The 24,503-nt window shown below is 36.9% G+C and overlaps 1 protein-coding gene across 6 annotated transcripts in view; it reads right to left on the bottom strand.

The window, feature by feature from the left end:
- The window catches only part of GULP1 (GULP PTB domain containing engulfment adaptor 1), a 294,404-nt gene that overhangs the window by 211,995 nt on the left and 57,906 nt on the right, over positions 1-24,503 (bottom strand). The gene's annotated exons all lie outside the window — the stretch shown is intronic.

Below are 24,503 nucleotides of genomic sequence, written 5' to 3'. Positions count from 1 at the left end.
CCACCATTCTTTCTGCACTAACATATGCCTCAGAGACCTGGGCCCTATGAAAATAGGATAAGAACGCTATTAAGGTATCCCATAGAGGAATTGAAAGAGCTCTGCTTGGAGTATCATGGTTCACTCAAGTGAGAGTAGGAATCCGGAGTTTAGACCTCTGTTGATGATCATGAATCGGGGATGCTGTGTGGTTTGCCATGGCATCAAAAATCAGATGGGCTAGACACGTAATGCGATTCAGAGACGACCTCTGGAGTAGAGCTGTTACCAACTGGATTCCACGGTATGTCAAAAGAACGCAGGGCTGCCCACCACCGAAATGGTCAGACTTCTTCATCAAAACTCTGAATGAATGGTTTGAGGCTCTTCATATTCCTGGAGTGAGCAGATATTATCGAGCTACACTAGCACAGGACAGGGACGAATGTAGACATTACTGGTGCCCACTTGAGCAAATCGAAGATCAACGGAATGACAAGTGACAAGTGACAAATATCTGGAAAGACCTTCAGTATTAAAAGTAATTCAGCATGAAAAGTATATAAATGTCTCTACTGTGTTAATCAAATGACTATTATTTTGCAAAGGAGGACAGTCTCAGTGATACTAAGTATCAATATTTATATTCTCAATTGATATTGAGTATCAAATATCACAAGTATTTTATAGTTCAATTGGTTATGGTTTAAAGATTTCATTTCAACAATCGAACCTGTTTGATACAGAGATTTTTGTAAACATTATTTTGCTCTACTATTAAAACATTTTTAATTGTCTTTTGTTTATTTCTAAGTGGTATTTTCACATAGATTTAGATCTCTTAGTGCTATCTTATTGTTATCTCTATTTATTTGAAAAAATAATCAAATTGCAATATCAACAACCAATATGCAAATATTAACTATAATGCTCTGGATTTCCTGTACTACAGACCTATACCTTTTTTTTTTCTCCCCAAGAATTATATCCAGTAAAGGGTATCTCTAATGTTAGTTTCAAGACAGACCAGTGACACTATAGCCCGAGTCATTAAGATTCATTCAGGGAGTTAAATCTGGAGTAAAATCTGGACTAAAGTAATAAAATTTTTTTTAAAAATCATCTTTCTCTAAACTATTTAGGAAGAAGCAAATCATGCACTTGAATTGACCAGTAAGTTGAAGACACAAAAACCTAATAATTATTCCTCTTCTGATTTACTAATTGCTCAAGAAACTTCTCAGAAAACTATGACACCTAGACAATTATTGTTTCTCACTCTGTTCACAGTTTTCATTATCTACAGTGTGTTATTGGAATGGCCTATCAAAACTTAAAACTCTTAGTGCTTATAAGAGTTGGGGGAAAATAAGCCTAAGGTTATTTAATAAAAAAAATTTAAGGATAATCAGATATCTGGATCTATAATATCACAATTCTATTTTGAACACTGTACACAAAATATCTTAAGGCATCAAAAAAGTTCTCCCCAAATGCAAACTATAATGAAATAAAAGTTTAGCTCACTGAAACTCATTTTTGCTTATTGTTCTTTTTATTTTTAAATTATGTTTATTTTCTATTAAATACATTTAAATGTAATGCAGCATCTCAATATGCACAATTCCGCCTAAAGACACCTGACCATTCACTAGAATTTTTATTTTCATTATGTCCCTTTTAACTATCATTCCCATCTCAAAACTAATTCAATAAACTATAAAACCTGAAGAGGTCTTGCATTAAAGATAGATATTTGAGTCATTCTTTTTCTCAGCACCATAGGATAGAATATAAGCTGTAAAATAAACACATTCTTTCATTAAGCAAGAGTTTATATTTACCATGCTATGAACATCTCTCTCTTTATTCTCTCTCTAACACTTTTTTTCTTATGAAGGAAGATATTTCTGTCTTGGCAAAATATTCTAACTCTTTCAAGTCATTTTTCAATTACTGTGTGATATATCAAGCAAGTTTCCTCTCTGTGAGCAAAGAAGATTACAATCATCTTATCTGAGCCTATTCTCCCAAAATACAAAGTCCCAGATCACAATGATATGCTTTAGAGGAGGTGCAGCAGGTTTTCCTTTGTTCACAGTCTCATCAGAATAATAGAAGAGGTGAAAACGTCAAAATAATTATGCTAAATCTAATTGTATTTGACAATTAAATGTTTTACGTGTAAGTTACATAAGAGCAATCTTTGGAGCATTTGAAGCTTGATGTCATAATAACTACTCTCCTTTATTTCTGGGGCTATTTTTTAGGAATTCTGTACAAAAGAACTTTGAAAAGAGTAAAGTATTACACAAACATGAGATCATACTACTAGTGAAAAAGAAGGCATGACTTGTACTAGAAAAAAAAAAAAAAACCTTAACAACCCAATTTTCCCTTTCCAAAGATGATGTCAGAGTCTACACTCGCATGAAACTTTTGCAAATATATTTTCTAAGAATTCTATACTGAGCTATAGAATATAGAATATAGAACTTTAATGCCAAGGATGGCTAATTTTCAACTATGAGTAGTTAAAAGAAAAAAAAAACTATCAAAGAGCAGTGTCCATAATGCCCTGAAATATTAAAGCAAAAGGACTACTACTGGCTTTGGCAGATGACTCTTTAGAAAATTCAAGACTAGATAAAACAGGGAAAAAAATAATCTTTTATGTATCAAGAACTTTGAAATCTAACCAGTACTGTATGTCTTTCAGACAGTAAGTCTTGATTTAATACAACTAATGAAGATGACATTACTAAAAGTACATTCACTATGTTTTGCCGTTACTGTTTACATTTTAAAAAGGTAAAATGAAAGAAACAAAAGCAAACTAGTCTCAGAAACTGAAACAAAGAGTAAAACAATGACCCTAGCTAGCCCTCTAATGGATTTCTTTCTCTAATTCTGAAAATGAGTGTCCTAGTTTGTGATACTCCTTGATGCTGTAAATACCCTTCCTCTTCTTCTCCTCCTATTTATTCATCAAAAAACATTTTTGAATACCTCTCCTGAATACTGCACTAGAGAGATGAAAGAAAACTTGCATGTTAACAGTGAAGTCATACATGTAAACAAATTATATCTTGCCTTTATTAATATCAAAATAGATGTCATTCTATTAAGAGGTTCCATCTCATTTAATTCCTAACTTCATTTCTAAATAGCTATTTATTTAAATTGGGTCAGCTGCTGCTAAACCTACAGTTATTTTTGTTGTTCAAAATGTTTCACTTTATAATCACATTTTCACAACTCTATCCCACACATAGGCCTGTACTTTCCTTTTGTTGACCATAAAGAAAATCAGTTGTGTCCTTTAGCTCTACCTTGCCAAAGCAACACCGAACACACTCTCGAGAATACAAGTTAAAAGTATATGCATTAAACATACTCTCATCTCATATCATAAAAACTCTTTCACTCGGCTTTCTTATCAACATTACCTACATTATTTTGAATATGTGCTCAGGAACTTAGTAGAGAATTTATTCAAAATAAGGATAATACTCTGAGATGCAATCTTTATCACTTATGAACGATTGATGCAAGCTTACAAATGTCACCAAAATTTAATAAATTTGATGCAAACAAAAGTTGCTTATGCAATTTTTTAAGAGAATTTAGGTTCTTGGTCCCATGACCTAGCTCCTAGGAAAGTGATTGTTTTTCTATGTGTGCATTTATTTATTTATTTATTATGGTACCAGGGATCAAACTTAGGATTTCATACATGCCAGACATGTGCTCTCGCTGAACCACAGTCCCTGATGTTTATGTACTTTAAAATCTCCCTGGTGATTGCAATAACCCATACAGTGAACTGAATGAAAATTTTATTTTCCAAAGTATTTTTAACATTTAGTTTAAGATCCAAGGAATACCTCAAAAATAAATGAACTCTTTTCTTTTATCTTTCTCAGTATTTTTTATTTTTTTCAGGGCAAGGGTTCAAACCAGGGCCTTCTACATGTCCATTTTGTTTCTTAACGACAGCCACAGCAATGAATTGCTTCTTGTTCATTGCTGCTTTCTTTCAAAAATATACACATATATGGAAATATGAGATCCCTGGACTAGACTCTGCAGGTGTTCAACTGCTACACGTCTTGTGCCAAAATAATTTACTACTCGACCACCATCTGTTATTCCTCAAATGCCCGCCATGCTTTTAAATCTAACCCATGAGAGCTATGTCCCAATTAGCCTACCTTAAGCAACTCAGCATAACTCTTCTACTCTGAGGAGACTAGACTTTTCTTGAGTTAAGGCTTAAGTGGGAACTTTGTGCAAAAGCTTCACTTAAACAAAGAAGTAACAGTGAATTACCTGAACAGAGCATCTGCTCAAGATTCTGAACTGATGCGGACAGAGTCAGACTCTTTATCACTATGTCAGAAAACAAGACATATAGAAAGAAAATGCTTTACAAGTATGATGGCCAGCAAAAGTCAGGAAGAATAACAACTACAAGTGATGAGTAACTGTCAGAATAAAGAAGAGAAACCCACTAAAGTGAGGGGACGTTTGCAGTCCATTCATTGTCACTCATTCCAGTGGCAGAGAATTGACTCTGACACTAGGCGGCAGGGGAAAAATCAGCTCAAAAGACTACCACTGACAGTGCTGCAACATTAGGCACAGTGAAACCAATTTTTAAAAAGAGCATCGTGATTACCTTTGATGTCTGAACCTATATTTTCTCCTGTTACCCTTTAAGACTAGACACCTGTCTGAAATTCCTGTTTTCTTTATTCCTAAATTGAACCTTAGTGTGGTAACTGAATGATTTTTTTTGTCCATGCATTCAATGAACCTGACATCATCTTTCCTTTCTGGTCTCTATAATATCCACCTAAGAAATTCATCTTAAAACCACAAAAAGAACAAAATTTTATCAGACACAACACAGTCAAAACTTTTTTTACTCTATCAAATTAATAAATTTTCCAAGAATTATACTAATCCAAGGTTGGGAGGGCACATTAATTTGTTATGCATCTCGAGTCACTGAGAAAAGCGTAACGTCCAAAAAAGAAAGTATGCTCTTTATTTGCAGACATCTGTTCCTGCACAGCTCAGGCAAAAACAAAAATAAACAAGCCAACCTGCACTATGAATTTTCTTTCCTCCCTAGAACAATAAAGCAAACATAATTTATCTGTGGCATCTATATTTCCCGTTGTGTGCCTAAAACATTTCATGTCTTTTTAACTCAGTTAAATGTAATCACAGACTCCATCAATAGATCAGAAAAAATACATTCCTTCTCAGTTTAGTGAATCCCGCAAGATCAATAAAGTCCATATATTTCCTTCATATTATTCTTAGTTATGTGTCAAATTTTTATATCTCTGTCCCATCAAATATGAGGTACAGAATTTTTACCATATGTTAAAATCACGCCCTGAGGCAAATAGATCTGTAAGGTAGGAAGATGTGGGAAAGGAAAAGAGAAAGTTAAAAGAGAAGAGGAAGGAAGAGTACAAAGGAGAAAAGGATGGGATGTGGGAGGGAGAGAGGAAGAAGAGACAGGACATCCACAGCATATCTCTAAGTCCTTATTCCCAGCAAGAACACACCCTTCTTTGGATCACCAGGCCCCTATTTCTGAGTCAAAGCAGATTAGGAAAGAAAACGCTGATGCCTTTCTATTGCTCATTCCCTGATATAAGTCCCTCTTCTCACAGACGGAAGGACACAGCTACTCACACTGAGTAACAATCTCACTCCATGCCGGGGAGACGGTACAGATACAACATTTCTCCTCCTAGCTTCCTGCGGCACTCTGCATGGAACCCACACTACCTGGGTTACTTGCCTCGGAGCTCCCAGGATCACAATGCCCGGTGCTCACAACATTCCTCCAGAACTGAAACTTCACAGCTAAACTGTAGTTAGTTTTTGCAAGGTGTTCTCAAAAAGAACACCCGTGAAAGTCCCGGTCTTTATGTATTAAATGTTATTTGATTCTCCGTGATTGGGCCTGCTTCCACGCTGAAGCTCCCTGCTGCTTTATCCTGAACTCCAGAGGCTAATCATTACCTCAGAGTGCCTGGAGGTAGTCTAAGATAAGCCTGGACACTCTGCTTCCTCAGAATCTGACAGTCTGCCCTTCAACTGAGGTAACCACCCTCACCCCCAACCCCCTCCATACAGCCATACCAGTTCTCTCCTCCCTCCACCCTACAACTCTGTAAAGACAGACAAATGATAGGGAAAATGCAGACAATTAATACAAGACAACGCAACTAATCCATTCATTGAACCAATATTTACTGAATCTCAAATATGTGTCCAGAGAGTATTATTACAATGAGTAAGAAAAATCCTCTGTCCTCAAGAAATGTATATTCTATTAATGACATACCTATGTATACTGAAATCTAAAAGTATATAAAGGTAAAGTCATTGTCCATTTGTTAGTAGAATAAATAAAACTATACAAAGATCTTCTTTACCGACATGGAGAGAAAAAAGATTTCAAATAATTTAGTTTCATTAGAATATGGATTCTGGAAATGAAGAGAGTCCAGGGATTAAGGTGTCGGCCTTTCAAGCAAGGACCATGGTTCCAATGATCAGAATCATGTCTGGTTCTCCTAGCACCACCAGGATTCACTCCTGATCAGAATCAGAAAAAGCCTTTGAGCAGAGCAGGGTGTACCCACTCCCCCTTCCACCAGAGAAGAATGAAGGTGCTGACACTGTGCCCCTACCACTAGGAACCTGGTATTTTAAACATGCTATTTAGAAAGTAAAATCTTCCGTTTCCACTGCGACTTCTCTCTAGATATCTGTGCACCTGTTAATAAGTAAGTAAGCCTGGTTATCAAGAAGGCACCTCAGTGGGCTCTTCCATTCATGTAACAAAAAACTCAGCCCCATACTGGAAAATCAACTGGGCTTTTTCTGAGCCATTCATGCATACAATGTAAGTGTGGTAAGTGTCTAGGTAGCTATAATAGTTGCTTTATTTAACTACAGTGATTCACCTGAACAACACAGAGGAAAATCTGCAAGTTCTAGATTTTTTTTTAAATGATGAAACACAAAAAGCATGCATTCAGCACACTGCATGAAAACTGTGATATTTAATATTCCTTTTGAAAAGCTACTACTATATTTAAGAAGAACATGATTTATAAGATCAATTTGAAACAGGCATAGAAAATAGCAAGACCATTACCACTGGTCAGCTCCACTAGTGTCAGAAATTATATCAAATAAACCCAGTTGCATAACAGCCAAACTTCTTCTCTTCCAATCTGCTTACCTAAGAAAATGTTGCAAACTCTAAGTTATATCATATTTCTTCCCTTTACACATTATTTTATGCTGGTATTGCATCTTGAACACTTAACTTTCAAAAGAACAACTAGAATTTGTTCCACCGTTTCTGTCCTTAAAGTTATTTCTGTAATAACTGTAATAACCCTTTGCCTTGAAGACAGGGCTATATCTTATCAAAGTGCTTCCTCCCTTTATTTTCCTTCACCTCCAGCAGCAAAAGCTCAGAAATGCTCATGTTAAAACTGAACTTTCAGTGGTGAACTTAATTATTATTTATATGTAACTTGTGTTTAATAATACACACCTTGTCACTTCAATAAATTCTTTTTTGTGGATGAAATACTAATACGAATTCTGCCATACAGCTATTCACCAATGCTTCTTTGAAATTTTCAAAATCTGGGGCTGGAGTGACAGTACATTAGGTAGGGAGTTTGCCTTGCAGGCAGCCAACCTGGGTTCAATTCCCAGCATCCCATATGGTCCCCTGAGCACTGCTAGGAGTAATTCCTGAGTGCAGAGCCAGGAATAACCCCTGTGCATCGCCAGGTGTGACCCAAAAAGCAAAAAAAAAAAAAAAAAAAAAAAATCAAATTTTTCTCTCTTCCATAGTTTAGTACTCTCTACAAACACCCTAATCTTTACTCTAGTAACTATTCCTTAATGAACATCCATTGCAACAATCGCTCTATTGCACTCAGTTCCCTGAGTTCCCATGATATCGCAAACTCATGGGAACTCATGATGCAAACTCACAGTTACATCATGTATCTTCTATAGACTAAATTTTTGCACATAGAAAAATATTATGACTCTTCAAAGAAATATGCCAAAATAAATCAGAGATTATAATTTTGTATACTTAAAACTGAAAGTAATTTATGTAAGTTGTAAAGAGACGGTTACATAAAAGATACTTAATGAGAATATCCTTTTTTTTTTAATTTATTTCCATAGCCCCTGAGAACCCAGAAGGGTTCTGAAATCACTTGGATAATTATGTTGTCATCTATTTTTACTTGTTATGTTTTTGTTTGCATTAGAACCACTTCCTATTAAGTATAGTTTTCTCTTTTGTGTTTCCCCCCTTAAAAGATGGATGAGGAAATGATGGAAGCTCTCCAGATACTTTGTTACATATGTGCTAGACATGACCAGTAAGCTCAATAATAGGATCAAAGAATGCCTTGCTCTCTTGGCCAATATTACCTAGCAGTTTTCTACATGAGTAAGACACGGGAGAAAGAAATGGAGAGAACACATCCGTGCTCTTTAGTATGCACAGGCTGTTGAGATAAACATAACCATTTAACATCTTGGCAAAAGAAGTAAAGTTACGCTTTTTTATTTGTGAAAAGGCTTGGAGTCACCTACGGATTTAAATTTAAGACTTTAGAAGAACAAGAGCAAATTATTAGCAAGTTTATTTGTATGTTCTGTAGGTACTAATGGGGAAATAAACTTCACATCTGCTCAGTGTCTGACCATAAGTCCTCCACTGTTTTGTTCCATATATAAAACTGCAGGAGTAAGAAACCATCAATAACACCACCTGCAGAAATAAATGTCAATTATATGTAGAGCAGTGTTGTTTCTCAATGCTGAGAAATGTTACTTGTATAAAATACAAAAGGTATATCATATACACACTCATATGCACATGCTCTCTACAGGGGTTTGTTTTATGATAAAAATGTTTTTATAAAACATTTGAATAAACAAACCTTGTTTTTTCATTGGAATTTTTTCATGCCTTCTATGTTGTGTATCCAGAAGTTCCAAAAGTTTATCAGCACATGATTTTATTTTATTTCATCAAGAAAATAAAAAAATAGCACCTTTAAAATAGCATCTATAAAATTTCATTCATATTTTTCTCAGGAAAATATAAAGATGGAAAGCTTTCATTATTAACAATTTATTACTAGACTACAATCAATTATTCCAACTAAATTCTTGGCTGAAATCAAAAGGATTAAAGATGGAACAGTTATACACTATTAAAAATCATGTTCATTAGAAAACTATAAAATAATTTTACTTTTTTAATTGAGCTGACAATAACTATAAGTATATACGAAGAACATTTTGCTATAAGACAGAAAAGATAATTAAATTTTGAAAAATATGCGATGATGAAAACTGGATTTTGTTGAATGCTTGAGTTACTTTGTTTGAAATTTATCCAATGTTCAAATATTCCTTCAAATCATTAAAAAAATTGTTGGTTATAGAACATAAATTACATGTATCATTTCCTAAAATAATCTGTCTTATCTCCATTAGAACAAAATAATTATCCATATAAAAATATGACAAACAGAAAGTTGCTTTCAAATTCCGGTTATGAAAAATTTGTGTATAGATTACGTGCCCCAATACATTTTTTTCTAACAAAATTAATATGCAAAAAAATTACCTATATTTGTTTTATGTGTTAATTACTGATATATCATAATGAATATCAAATGTGTAACCTCCATATTTTATCCAGTAATAATAAAAATTATAGTCATAATTATATTTTCAGATGCAAATAAAATAAAATCATTTGATATTTTCTGCACTCTCACTCTGTCTCTCCTACTATTTTTTTTGAAATAGAACTGTTTTACTGCAAAAAGAAAAAAGAAAATGACTAGGTAGAAAAAAGCCTGGAATATTAGAAATGAATTAACGAATGATTTACTGAAATAAAAAAAAAACATTTCTAGAACAGAACAATGACTTACTTCTATATGCAATAATTAGCCTTTAGCATCAATACATTGGTAATTGCTATTCAATAAAATAGTATCATAATTCATCTATTTGTTAGTATAATTACTTTTAGTTTGAGGACTATACCTAGCATTACTAAAACTGGAGCTATTAGTCTGGTATTTGTCAGTCTTACCATGACATTTGCCAAATGAAAGTGTTTTGTTAAATTGAGAATAAAAAATAACTCTGAGGTTTGTCATCACAATAGAAGTGCTATTATCCACAATTCTGTCCCTTGATTTAAAAGACTTCAAATATATGGTAACTAAATAGTGGGTAACAGCTATGCCAAACACTACCATCGATACACCAGCTGTAAATCACTCAAAATATATTAAATTCATGATAGTTGTTCGAGCTACCTACATTCCCATTTTTATAATCACATAATAAAAAGAAATACCAAATTTCACAATGCAATTTCTAGACAGTAGTTGGCGATTTATTGCTCCAACACTAAAGTCAGCATGTCTTAGCTTCCTATCTTCTTTAAAATAGCAGTCAAATGATTTCTACATAATGGCTTCCTCCAGTATCTCATCAGACAAGAGCATTGTCAAGGGTATAGCAATCAAACACTGAGCCCACCCTGACCTAACAAAAAATCAAAAGCTCCCTTCTGACTTTGTTAACACCAATAATTAAATCAATCTCCCTCAGAAGAAACCAGAGTGAAGTTTCACAGGTGGAAGCAGCTTTCACTGCCAAAGGGCTTTTCACAATTTGATGCACCTAAGGTTTAGAGCTGGAAAAGTGATAATAACCGTGGACTATTTCTGCTCATTTTCAACTAGTAAAAAATATTTCATTGCTTGAAAGTCAGCTGAAATAAAACACGGAATTTTCTATGATATTTAATCAGGATTCAGTAAAAACTATGGTCTAAGCAGATACAGACTTTGGGGGTTGTAATTAAAGGTCTTTCTTCCTGAAAATTATAAGCACTCTAGAATACAAAATAAAGGCTGTTTTGGTTGGAGTGCATTCCTTTTAGTCTTGAGTAACCCTGTTTTTAAGATCATGACTAGAGACTCCTCAAGAAACTAAGTAATATCATCAAAGTGAACTGGGAAGACTCTCAGGGGAGTATGTCAATCAAAGAGAATAACAGATCAAGCTGCAGCCTACAGAACCAATGGGAAAACAAATTCTCCAGTATCGAGGGGTTCACAGCTGCAATTCAAAATGACACAAGTATTGAGAACTGAGATCTTTTTAAAGCAACCATGGTTATCATGTATGGAACAAAAACACAGAATAAATGCTGAAACCTCTCTAACTGGCTAGCCTCTAGGCTTTCTCCTAATTCACATTCTTGTCTCTCTGTGATAAAATTCTTAAATTTACAGTGCAGTAGGAACATCTCAAATAGTGAACATCTCAAATCAAACGTTGCCACTTCCTGAGTCATAGAACTATTGTTATGTTAACTGAAAAAGCATAAACTTCCTTCTAAAATTATAAGGAAAAAGAACTACCTTCAGTCTGTCACCTCTCCTCTTCAGGAAAGTTGAATTGACATCATTTTCAAATTCTTCTCTTCTTATAGCTATAATTACTAAGCCACTACTATCATTCAAGGCAAATCACACAGCTTTCTCTAGGAGACAAATGTGATCACAACTCAACTAATGGCTTTAATTTTACAGACTGCAGTAACATGAGGAAACAGGACAACAGAAAATGCATTAACTAATGTGCTAGAGAGAAAAAGCCTTCCAAAAGTTTTGTTTAGTCACAGATAGAGTTAATGTTCTGTCAGTGTTTTTTGCTCCTATGTTAAGGAATTTAAGCAAAATATTAACACCATTTATTTTTCCTTTATAACATGCTTCATTCTGGAGCCTGATTAATTATCACTGTTTGTTCATTGCTGTATCTCTGTTATTTGGTATTATGCCTAGCACCCTGGCACATACAGATCACAATACTGACATAGACCATTTTATTCTGCTTTGCTTTAGTGTACTTAGATACATATTTATTTTTTTTATTTATTTAGCGTTTGGGGTCACACCAGCGATGCTCAAAGTTACTCCTTGCTATGCGCTCAAGGAATTACTCCTGGAAGTACTCGGGGTACCATATAGGATGCCGGGGATTGAACATAGGTCAGCCACATGCAAGGCAAACGTCCTACCACTTGTATTATCGCACTGGGCCCGACATATTTTTAAAAAGAACTGAAAGCTTGTGTCTATGATGGCTATTTATCAGTCCTATTTTCCCAACAGCACATGTACAATTTATACCACTGTTATTATATTTTAATAATTCTTCCATTATTTCAGAAGTTTTGCCATTATTTATCTGTTATGGTGACCTAGGGTCAGAGACCATTGATGTTACTCTTGAAACTGTTTGAGGGTGATAAAGGCTGTGTCTTCTGAGTGATCCCCAAATAGCTTTCATCCCATTTCTCTCTCCCTATTTCTCTCTCTCCTCACAACGGCATCTCATTTCTTCCTGTTCATAGAAACACAACAGTACTGAAAGCAGGCCAATGAATGCACAATAACTTGTAAGTGTCTGTCTGGCTTGAGAGAATTAAGCTTACTGAGAAAGATGTCAAAATTGAAGACAGTTGGCAAGCTAATCTCTTATACCAAATCTGTGCATACAGAACAAAAAAACACACATTTTATCTTTGTTTTTGAGGAGGTTGGGTGCTTGGGTCACAACCGGTGGTGCTCAGAGCTAACTCCCAGCTCTGTGATCAGAAATCTCTCCTGGTGGTGGTCAGAGGATGACACGGGATTCTGGGAATCAAACTCCCAATCAGCAGCATGCAAGGTCTTACCCACTATAGTATCCCTTCATTCCCTGAAAAGTTCTTCAAGAAATTAAAAGAACTGCTCCAGTTAATATATGAATTATAAAATCAGCATTTTACTGATGGGGAACTATTGTAGCTGCTAAGGATTTGGTTCTCTGTGGGGGAAAAGGGAAGACAAAATGCCTGAGTTCAGTTGAAACTCTGAGAAAAGACAGAAGATCAAGGAACCTAGGGGTTGTTTCCTCCTGTAGGATGCTTGTGAAAGGTGGAAAACTTTCTGCTTTATACTTTCTTTTTTTTTCTTTTTGGGTCACACCCAACGATGCTCAGGGGTCACTCCTGGCCATGCTCAGGGGACCATATGGGATGCTGGGAATTGAACCCGATCGGCCATGTGCAAGGCAAACGCCCTACCCGCTGTGCTATCACTCCAGCCCCTGCTTTATACTTTCTTAATGGGGGTTGGGTAAGCACTTAACATAAAAGACAAAACGGTCTGGAAAGAGCAAGTTGTTTGAAAAGATTATCTTCTGTTTATCCCAGAGGCATACCCTAGATCCATTCTCCTGGAACTTCTTTCTTAGGCCCCGTATTCCTTTTTTTTTTTTTTTGGGGGGGGGGTCCACACTCAGTGATGCACAGGGTTTACTCCTGGCTCTGCAGACCATATGGGATGCTGGGATTCAAACCAGGGTCGGACGCGTGCAAGGCAAACACCCTACCTGCTGTCCCACTGTGTTATCACTCCAGCCCCAGGCCCTATATTCTACTTTTTTTCTTTTTTGGGTCACACCCAGCGATGCTCAGGGGTTACTTCTGGCTCTGCACTCAGGAATTAGTACTGGCAGTGCTCAGAAGACCATGTCAGATGCTGGGAATCGAACCCAGGTCGACTGCATGCAAGGCAAATTTCCTACCTGCTGCGCTATCACTCCGGACCCAGGCCCTGTATTCTTCCTAGCTCACTCTACTTATTCTCTCCTGTCCCTTGATAGTTATAGCCCAACAAGCTTCAGTGATCTGGACTATCAAACTTGCCACAATATAACTGACCTTAACTCAAAATTTAAGCAGTGTCCCAAGTTCAATTCAGTAGAAGCTTAAGAGAGGTTGCAGAAGAGAAACTGGAAGCCAGTAAAAATTGGATATTAAGTTTAAAGAAAGAAGTCACATTTCCATCAATGTGTTAGCAGAAAGCACTATGTACTGAAGTGAAATCTCCAGAATGTTATCCAAAAGGTCTAGCAAAGGTAACTGATATAGGTAGAAACACTATGAGAGAGATTTTCAATAAGGACTAACCAACCTTCACTAGGACAAGATGCTGTCTAGGGCTTTCATAGCTAGAGAGGAGAAATCAATATCCAGCTTCAAAGTTTCATAGAACAGGCTGACTCCATTTTAGAAACCAATGCAGCTGGTGAACTTGAGGCCATTTCCATTTTCATTTCCAAAATCTTAGAACTCTCTAAAATAAGTGCTAAATCCAGTGTTACTATACTCTACAAAAGCAACAAAACCTGAAAGACAACTCATCTGTTTATTAACATGGTTGACTGAATACTTAAAAACCACCACTGAGCTCTACTGATCAGGGAAAACATTTCTTACAAACATTACTGCTTATTCCAAGAGTTAATGCTGAATATGGACTGGGAGATGAATGCCCTTTGCATGCCTGCTAACACAACATCCGTTCTGTAGATCAAGGATTCAGGAGTCATTTCGACTTTCAAGTTTTACCATTTTAAATATATATTTTAAGCCTTGCATGATGGCTGACCTGAGTTTGATTCCTCCACCCCTCTCGGAGAGCCCGGCAAGCTACCAAGAGTATCTCGCCTGCACAGCAGAGCCTGGCAAGCTATCCATGGCGTAGTCAATTTGCCAAAAACAGTAATAACAAGTCTCACAATGGAGATGTTACTGATGCCCGCGCGAGCAAATCGACGAGCAACGGGATGATTTTAAGACTATACTTGTCCAAAGCAGACATTCAACTGAAGGATCTGGAAACTAAATTGAAGACGTTCTAGAACATAAGTCTCGTCATTCAAGATGCCATTAAGAACATCCATGATTCATAGAATGCCAAAACATCATCATGAGCGCAAGTTTGGAAGAGGCTGATTCTTTACACATTATGGAAACATTTAAAAAAGTGAAATTCTAACTGGAGCGTGAACATGTGAATGAACTGTGGCAAATTCAAGGTAGAAGAACCAAGTAGGGTGCATAGTGATAGCACAGTGGGCAGGGTGCTTGTCTTGCATGCTGCCAACCAAGGCTCAATCCCTGGCACCCTATATCATGCCCAGGGCCGGCCAGGAATGTTCCCTAAGCACAGACCCATGATAAAGCACAGGCATGACCAGGGATAGCCACAAAACAAAGAACCCTTCCCCCCAAAAAGAAAGGCCTGAAGTTTCTTTTTATGGATGTGCAAATCAAGTTTTTGACATGGAATCTACCAATAAAGATGCTGTGAACATGCCTGAAATTTTAAAAATAGAAACAAGAGACAAGGAACATGGCATAAACGTAATGCAAAGATTAGGAGTGAACTAACTACAGCATTTAAAGTACTACAGTGTAGATTTATAAAATGCCATCTAACAGCACAGCATTCCTCAAAGGAAAAATATGTGACATAGTCAGTAGATATGGCAAAACACCTAGCTGCCTTATTTAAAAATATTGTAGCACTGTAGCACTGTCTTCCTGCTGTTCATCGATTTGCTAGAGCAGGCACCAGTAACGTCTCCATTGTGAAATTTGTTGTTACTGTTTTAACATATTGAGTATGCCTCAAGTAGCTTGCCAGACTCTGCGAGAGGGATGGAGGAATCGAAACTGGGTTGGCCGCATGCAAGGCAAACACCCTATCCACTGTGCTTGGAGTGATAGTATAGCAGTGGGGCATTTGCCTTGAGCACGGCCCACCGGGATTCGATTCCTCCATACCTCTTGGAGAGCCTGGCAAGCTTAATATGCAAGTAATGACATATTACAGATGAAATTTGCCTAAAAATGGACAGACATGAGGAGTATCAAACTAAGTCCGAAGAAATGAGTCTGAAGTAGAGGTACAGGTATAGAATGACTGCATTCATTTTTGGTATATGAAATATATTAGTATGAAACTAATATCTGACGCCAGAGAAAAGAGGGGCCAGGAGGACTCATCAATGATTGAAAATTACCACAAGTACGTGTTTGGAGGAGGATGAATAAGATAGAGAAGGGACCTATATGACAATAATAATTGGAAATGGTAACACTGGACAAGAACTGAATGCTGAAATTTAGGTGAAGAGATATACATAATAACCTTTCAGTATCTTTATTGCAAACCACAATGCTCGAAAGGAAAGAGAGAAAAAGAGAGAGAGAGAAGAGAGAGAGAGAGAGAAATAGAGAGAGAGAAGTGCCTGCCATAGAGGTGGGGGAGGGAGCAGGTAGAGGGTGATGAGGGGAAATCTGGGGACATTGGTGCTCTGTAATGTACATTGGTGGAGGGATAGATGCTGGAACATTGTATGACTTGAAACCTAATTATAAACACCTTTGTAAGGACTATCTCACAGTGATTCAATAAAAAAATTAAACAAAAAATTAATTAGCTTAAATATTACCATGCAGCTTCATACCCAACACCATATAATGTCCCCTGAGAACCCTCAGGAATGATTCCTGCACACAGCCAGGTGTGGCCTAATCCCCTCCCCACAAATACTCCCGCAGCCTCCCCAACTACCAGCAACCCCTACCTCTAATTAGACAGCAACCATCAACATCAAGGCATGATGTACTCTACCAACAAAATCATTACTTTTTTGCAAATGGCCTTGATGATGGTACCATTTTCTATGAATATACATTTTACCTAAGGTACATACACTGTTGTTATAGGTATAACACTACTGAATACTCAGAGATTACAGTCCAATGCACACATATCTTTTATATTAACTGGGAAACCAAAATCACTTGTGAGTCACTTATTGTAATATTTGCCACATTTAATTGCAGTTGTCTGAAATCAAACCCATGTATCCCTAAGGCTGTAAGGTGTGCCTGTACCTAACTACTAAAGAAATAACTTTAAGGGCTGGAGTGATTGCGCAGTGGTAGGGCTTTTGCCTTGCACGCGGCCGACCCGGGTTCAAATCCCAGCATCCCATATGGTCCCCTGAGCACCGCCAGGGGTGATTCCTGAGTGCATGAGCCAGGAGTGACCCCTGTGCTGTGTGTGACCCAAAAAGCAAAAAAATAAAACATTATTAAAAAAAAATAACTTTAAATCTATAAGTGAAAACAGAGTATCAGCATATAGTTTACAGGATATCACCTGCATTTTTTTTGGCATTTTGGGTCACACCCAATGATGCTCAAGGGTTATCCTGACTCTGCATTCAGAAATTACTCTTGACAGAGCTCAGGGGAAAGTATGGGATGCCAGGGATTACACCCGGGTCAGCCACTTGCAAGACAAATGCCCTACCTCCTGTACTATTAGTTCAGCCCCTCTTCTGCATTCTTGATCATTTTGTATTTTTCAACTAAATCCCATTTAAAACACTAAATTTATAAACACCATGATTGATTAGCTTCCAATACTTCTTTCTAATTACTGTATCGTAATTATATTTATAATGTAATTATAAATATAGATTTTTATAGATCAAATGGACCTTCTGGTTCTCATCTCAAAATAAAAGAATTCTACAAGCAAAAGAAATACAATTCAATCTATTAATCACTATATAATGACTAGGTCCTGTTAAATTATGCTACTCATTTAATATTTTCTAACTAGAATGAAGGCCCAATGTTTCCAAAGCTTTGGGTGTTAGACGTTTCTTATACATTATAAATGAAAGGCAACTTCAGGAAGGCATTTGAAAGAAGCTTTGTTTGCTTAGAAACTGACCTGAATATTGGATGCCACTTTCAGTCCCAGCACCCCAAGCACTGTGAAGGGGAGAGAGAGGCAAAGACTGAATTTGACTGCCAATAGTTAATAAGTTCATCAATCATGCCCCTGTAATGAAGCCTCTGTAAAACCCCTCAGGGGCTCCCCAGGAAGCTTTTAAGTTGGTGAATAGAAATGTGGGGCAAGAGAAGCCTGTGGGGAGGGTACAGACATTGGGGCCTTTCCTCTCTCCCTGCTCTAAGTACTCCTTTCCTTTGTTATCTTTATAATAAACTGGTGATATAATGAGTCCACAGGGTTTCTGACTTCTGTGACCCATCATGCAGATTAATGGAGTTTGAGGAGGGTGTCCCGGAAATCTTAAACTTAGAGCCAGAGGGTGAGAAGCAAGGAGAAATCTGGGCTGTGATAGAAACCTAGACTGAGGTGGGAACCTCCAACTTGCAGCTGGTTGGACAAAAAGATCTAGCAGGTCTTGTCTAGATTTTAAAATCAAAAGGACTCGGGCTGGGTCTTGTCTCTGATTTGGAGTAGAGTGTCAGGAGCCTAGCCCGTGGCCTGAAGAATCAGAGTTAGCTACTGGTATGGGGAGGCCTTACCCTCCCCATCGGTTGGAGAATAGGCCCAGGGGCCCTCACTGGTTCCATACAGTTTTCTTCAAATCATTATTTCAATTTTTTTTTAAGTTTTTATTGTCCGTCATTTGAATATTCATTCAGGGAAAGTAAATATTAAATTATTACTTTATATTTTACAATAGACCTATTATCAACATGCTAAGTTTCTAGGAGAGAAAACAGAAATAGTTTTTCTCGCACAGTGAATAATTTTTTAAACACTTATGCACTAAGTCCATGCTGTATTAAAATTCATTCATGAGGCAAACCTTTAAAAATTTCATCATAGAAAGGAACTTATTTCTCTAACTTGGACTAGAAAGTCAGTGATCTGAATCTCTGAGCAGATACTCATTCTGTTTTGGTTGTCCCTAAGTGTGGCAAACTTGTTGGTGCCAGGTGGCTCACAGGCTATACAAAAGCATTTCACAAAGTTCCCGGTTGACTGAAACTGCATAGGTTAAGCTATGCAGTAGGTAAGTTTAAATGTATCTAAAATATATTCTCAATAGGGCCTATATTAAGAATTCTACCTAGAATTGATTGGTTCTTCAGTACGCAACAAATGTAAATTTGTTAGTACTTAAAGATATATACCCCTTTAAATATTTTCCTTAAGTCACCATATGGTTATTCCTTAAATAACTAGTGTAACCAGCTGATATCGTACCCAGAGCTTCTATCAACAAAACTGCATCTAACTGAGAGCCAGTAATGGCTCAGCAGAAAAAAACACCTGATTTGTAAACATGAGGCTGTGAGTTTGACCCCCACTGCTGCACATCTGTGTAGAATGCAGTTCTCAAGACTGTGTTCCCTGAGAACCCCAGCATCGCAACAGATTATGTGACCTCTAACACATGGCCCGTGGTATGAGAGCACCAACTAATGTGTTCATCCTCTGGGATGTGTGTGTCTGTGTGTGTGTATGAGTGCCACAGTGATCACAACAGCCAAGAGTACAAAGGTCACAACTAAGTTTATATGTGAGAGCCCCCCTGATCACTGCAGCAACAGATAGTCTATTTTTTTTTTTGTTTAATTGGGACACTGTTATTTAGAGAGTTATTCATGACTGCATTTCAGGCATAGAATGTCCCAACACCAATTCTTCATCAGTGACCACCTCCTTCCACCAATGTCCCCAATTACCCTCCCACACCCGATTCTCCTTCTATGTCAGACATCTTATTATCTGTTTCACTTTGCAGCCTTCCTTTACAGTTCCCTTTCCCTAAGCACTGCAGTTTTCAGTACTGTTATTGAGAGGGTCTGTATTATACTATTCAGCCTCCCCTCTTCCTTCAGAGTGATCATGTCCCTTCACCATGTCCCGTTACCTTCCCTGTCCTACTTCAGACCACTCTGCCCAGCAGAGGCAAGCTTCCAACGTAAGTCCAGTTCTCATGTTCTCCATTTCTATTGCCTCTGGGCATTTATCCCTGACTGTGCTTTTTTATATCTAGCATATAAGAGAGATCATTTGTTGCACATATTTTTTTAAAAAACAAACATATAGTATCTCTAACCTGTCTTAATTTCAGTCTTCCAAGCTGTATGTTCAGTGCTCTTGTAGAACAGAATTGGACTATGCTAACACTTCTTTAACCCTTAAATTCTGAGAGTTCTTTTTATGTACTGTGAGAGCAAAATCTCATGGTTAATGAACCAGTTTGAGAGAAGCATACAGAAATAAAACGAAGGACAGCTTCTTCAAAAATCTAGTTTGACAAGGTATTTTAATAAAATAAAAAGGGTTTGGAAGGAAAAGACTAAAGGGAGGGAAGCAGGAAGGGTGGGAAAGCAACAAAACCATTTTTATCCATGTAAATAAAATTATATAAATTAGATCATTATTAAAACAGGTTTGGCATTTTCTTAGGTTAACAGACTGGAAGAGATCCTTTGTACTCTTGAATGTTTAAACAGTTTGCTGATTGTACTATTTTTCCCTTTGATGAAGTACTTGCCTATTTTATTTTTGTTCATCCAACTTTTCCGTCACTTTTTATTCAGTCCTTTGGGTGGGAGGTAGGAGGAAGGGCTGTCTGTCAAGTTTCCTTTATTACAGGCCTAATTTTCTTATTTGATAACTTCCTGGTTTTTGTGTATACATTTCAACTTCCACAAATATGTGCTTGAAAGAACCATGACAGTAAGATTTCTTAAGGCGAAATAAGGTATTTTTTTCAAGTCTTTGTGATGGTAGAAGACACATAAAAATGTCTTCTTAACCATGTTTAAGCTCATATGTTTAAGCTCTTATGTCAGTAGTGTAAGCAATCTCCAGGACCCTTTTCATCTTGCAACTGAAGCTCCTCTATGCCACTCAATATTACCTCCCATGACAGCCACCTTGATTTAAGTCCTGGATTTGAAAAAAAAAAGGCATTTTTAAAAGATGGGTGAACAGGGGCCAGAGGATAATATAGTAGTGTGCATGCACTGCACATGGTCAATCCCCGGCACTTCATATGGTCCCCTGAGACCACCAGAAGAGATCCCTGAGCCCAGAGACAGGAGTCAGTCTTCGGCACTACCAGGAGTGGCTCTAAACAAAAATAATTAATTAAACTTTTTGAAGTAAATAAATAAATGAAAGGCAAGTAGAAACTCAGTGAGAGGAGAGAGTAAGAGACAAAGAAAATATAACAGAGAAGTGAATCGACCAAAAAAAAAAGTATTCTAGACACATACAATAATATGATTTTATCTATAGATACCTAAGAAAACATAAAATAGTACCACGCAATGTTTAAAAGTGTGGTCTACTCTACCTAATGTACAAAAGTCAAATCAAAATGGATTAAAGACCTCAATATCAGACCTGAATCCATAACATGTAAGAAAACATAGGCAAAAACCCTCCATGACATTGAAACTCAAGGCATCTTCAAAGATGAAACACTGCTGACCAAGCAAGTGGAAGCAAAGATTAACAAACGGGACTACACTGAACTAAGAAGTTTCTGCAATTCAAAAGAAACAAGCGACCAAGATGCAAAGACAGCTCATTGAATGGGAAAAACTATTCACCCAATACCCATCTGATATGGAGTTAATATCAAAAATATACTGGTAGAACTTTACAAGAACAAAACATTCAACCCCGTCAAAAAATAGGGAGAAGGAATGAACAGAAACTTCCTCAAAGAAGGAATTCGAATGGCCAAAGGCACATAAAAGAATGCTCTACATCACTAATGATAAGGGAGATGCAAATCAAAACAACAAGATATCATCTCACACCACAGAGACTGGCACACATCCAAAAGAACAAGAACAACCAGTGCTGGTGTAGATGTGGAGAGAAAGAGACTCTCATTCACTGCTGGTGGGATTATGAATTGGTCTAAACTTTTCGGGAAAGAGTATGTGCTTTCCTAAAAAAAACTAGAAATTGAGCTCTTATTTGACCGAGCAATACCACTTCTGGGAATATATAAATGTTAGTTCTCATTTTATTTTGTATTTCCAAATAAATTACAAATTGTAGTATTCTACATTCCTGTGCCATGGCATTTTCTAAACATTTCATATGAAGATCCTCATAAAGCATTTTCCACATAGCAAATTCTCAAAGAATGCAAATTTGAAGTTTTACTCAAATTTCATTCCATGGGTTTTGCCAGGTTAGTGGCTTTGTACACAAAAGTAACTTGTTCCACATTCCTACTAAAATCTCAGCAAAAAATACTGCCAAGGGACTAAGTTTAACTTAATTGGCTTTACTTAAAGTAGAAACACATCATATGTCATAAGCGAATCAGTACTGTCCTTGCTTATGAGTTACCAAACTTCTTTACCTCTACATTGGATCATATTTCTTGGACATTTCATCAATAATCATTATAAAATTCTGGCATTATATTCTATATATTTAGTATTATCTTATCTCAGTGCTTCAATAGCAATACTAAAGACTGATATGGGAGCAAACTGAAATTTTACTGAAATATGAAATGAAATATATTACACATAGGGTAACGACACACATGGTATAATTTACTATCCAAAACTGGAGCACACTTAAAAAAGAGGGCTAATTAGATAAGAAACCAAGATAATTGCTACCAACTAAGATTATTCCTGGCTAGCATAAGTGTTATGTTACCTCCAATGAAAGTGAGAATGGAGACATTTTGCCAATGGAAGAAACAAGCTGTCTTCTTTTACTAAAATTTAATTTCTCCTCATTAAGCTTGGAAGAAATACATATATGTTGAATAAAGCAAGAAGTGAACACATAAAATATGTAAAGTAATTTTTGTGTGAAATGTCCAAAGGAGACTATGATAAGCCGGTATCAGTTATACTTTGCTCTTACAGTTTTATTGCCTTATACACATTGACACAACAAAATGACAAAAACGCATGCATATCAAGACTTAGAATACAGTCAGATATAGATTTTTCTTAAACTATTTAAATGATTTAAACATTCACCCGAGTTTCTGCTTCCCTCCACCATTGCCTCAGGATCCCCCTGTAAAAGGTAGCCCCTATACCATGCTGTCTCCCATCATGGTAAGCTAAGTTCTGTAGACCAGTTCTCAAGGCCTTTGACCATCTGTTATTTCATCACTATACTTCTTCATATACCACATATGAGAGAGGTCAACCATTCAGTATCTGTCCCTCTTTTCTGGCTGACTAAATGGGACCCCTCCAGTTCCACCCACTGTAGCACTGTAATACTGTTATACCCCCATTGTTCATCATCGTTTTGCTCGAGTGGGCACCGTAATGTCTCCACTGTGAGACTTGTTGTTACTGCTTTTGGCATATCAAATACGCCATAGGTAGCTTGCCAGGCTCTGCCGTGCGGGTGGGCTACTCTCAGTAGCTTGCCAGGTTCTTTGAGAGGATGGAGGAATTGAACCCAGGTCAGCTGCGTGCAAGGCAAACACCCTACCCGCTGTCTATCGTTCCACCCACATAGTAGTAAATTATATGGTTTCATCTTTTCTTACAGTTGAGTTGCATTCCACTGTGTATATATATACAACAGTTTCTTCATCCAGTCATTTGTTCTTGAACATTTGTGTTATTTTAAGATTTTGGCTATTGCGAATAGTGCTGCAATGAATATGGAAAAACAACATTTTTTTCTGAGTTTCGGGGGCCTTGATGCAGATGACCAGAAGTGGGATTATGGGGACATACAGAAGCTCAATTCTTAGTTTTTGAGTAATGTTTTCTGAAAAACGCTGAACCAGTCTACATTCCCACCAACTGTGGTAAGAATTCATTTTCACACATGCATGCCAACTGGATGTTTTGTTCTTTGTGATGTGCGCAGTCTCATTGGTGTGAGGCGATATCTCACTGCTGTTTTGATGTGCATTTCTCTAATAAGAGTTGTCTGATAATCCCCCCCCCACTTTGCTGAATAAGGCATGCTTGGGTGAAAGATGTAAAGCATTATACTCAAGAACATGTGTGGAATAATATACTAGTGAAGATTTGGGGAATTCAATTAAGTCCACAGCCATTCATGGTTACCTTGTGGTATAAAGAACACAAGGCTTGGAGCCACATAGATAGAAGAGCAAGTACCATTTATGGTGCTGATCCAGACCCATTTCCTGAAACTGACTATGCTCCCCCAAGCCTCTCCAGGAATGATCCCTGAGCACAGAGCCTGGAGTCAGATCTGAATATAATTGTTGTTTTGACTTGAATTCCCCTAATAATAAATAACACAAGCAATGTTTCATATATTTTTGTCCATCTGTATGTCGTCTTTGAGTAAGTTTCTGTTTATCTCATCCACCCATGTTTTGATGGGGTTGATTTTGTTTTTTCAAATAATGTACTACCAGTTCTTTACATATCTTGGATATAGATGAGTGGTGAATAAACATTCTCTCCCAGTCTGTGCTTCTGCACCACAAAAGAAATGATGAATAAAATAAAAAAATAGACTCTACAGATTGGGACAGAATGGTTTTACTTTTAACTTGTCATTATCATGAATCCACACCATTCCTTCTCCTTCATTCCATCATAATTAATCTTTTACCATGTCTTAGTTTTTTGGTCCCTCAGAAGTTCTCTCATCCCTCATCCTTTCTCTTATTATTAAAAATACCATTTACACTTTCTAGCAGTCTTACAACAAAATACATATTAT

This window comes from Sorex araneus, chromosome X, assembly GCF_027595985.1.
Source record: "Sorex araneus isolate mSorAra2 chromosome X, mSorAra2.pri, whole genome shotgun sequence".
NCBI lineage: Eukaryota > Metazoa > Chordata > Mammalia > Eulipotyphla > Soricidae > Sorex > Sorex araneus.
This window is presented reverse-complemented; position numbering and strand designations above follow the sequence as displayed.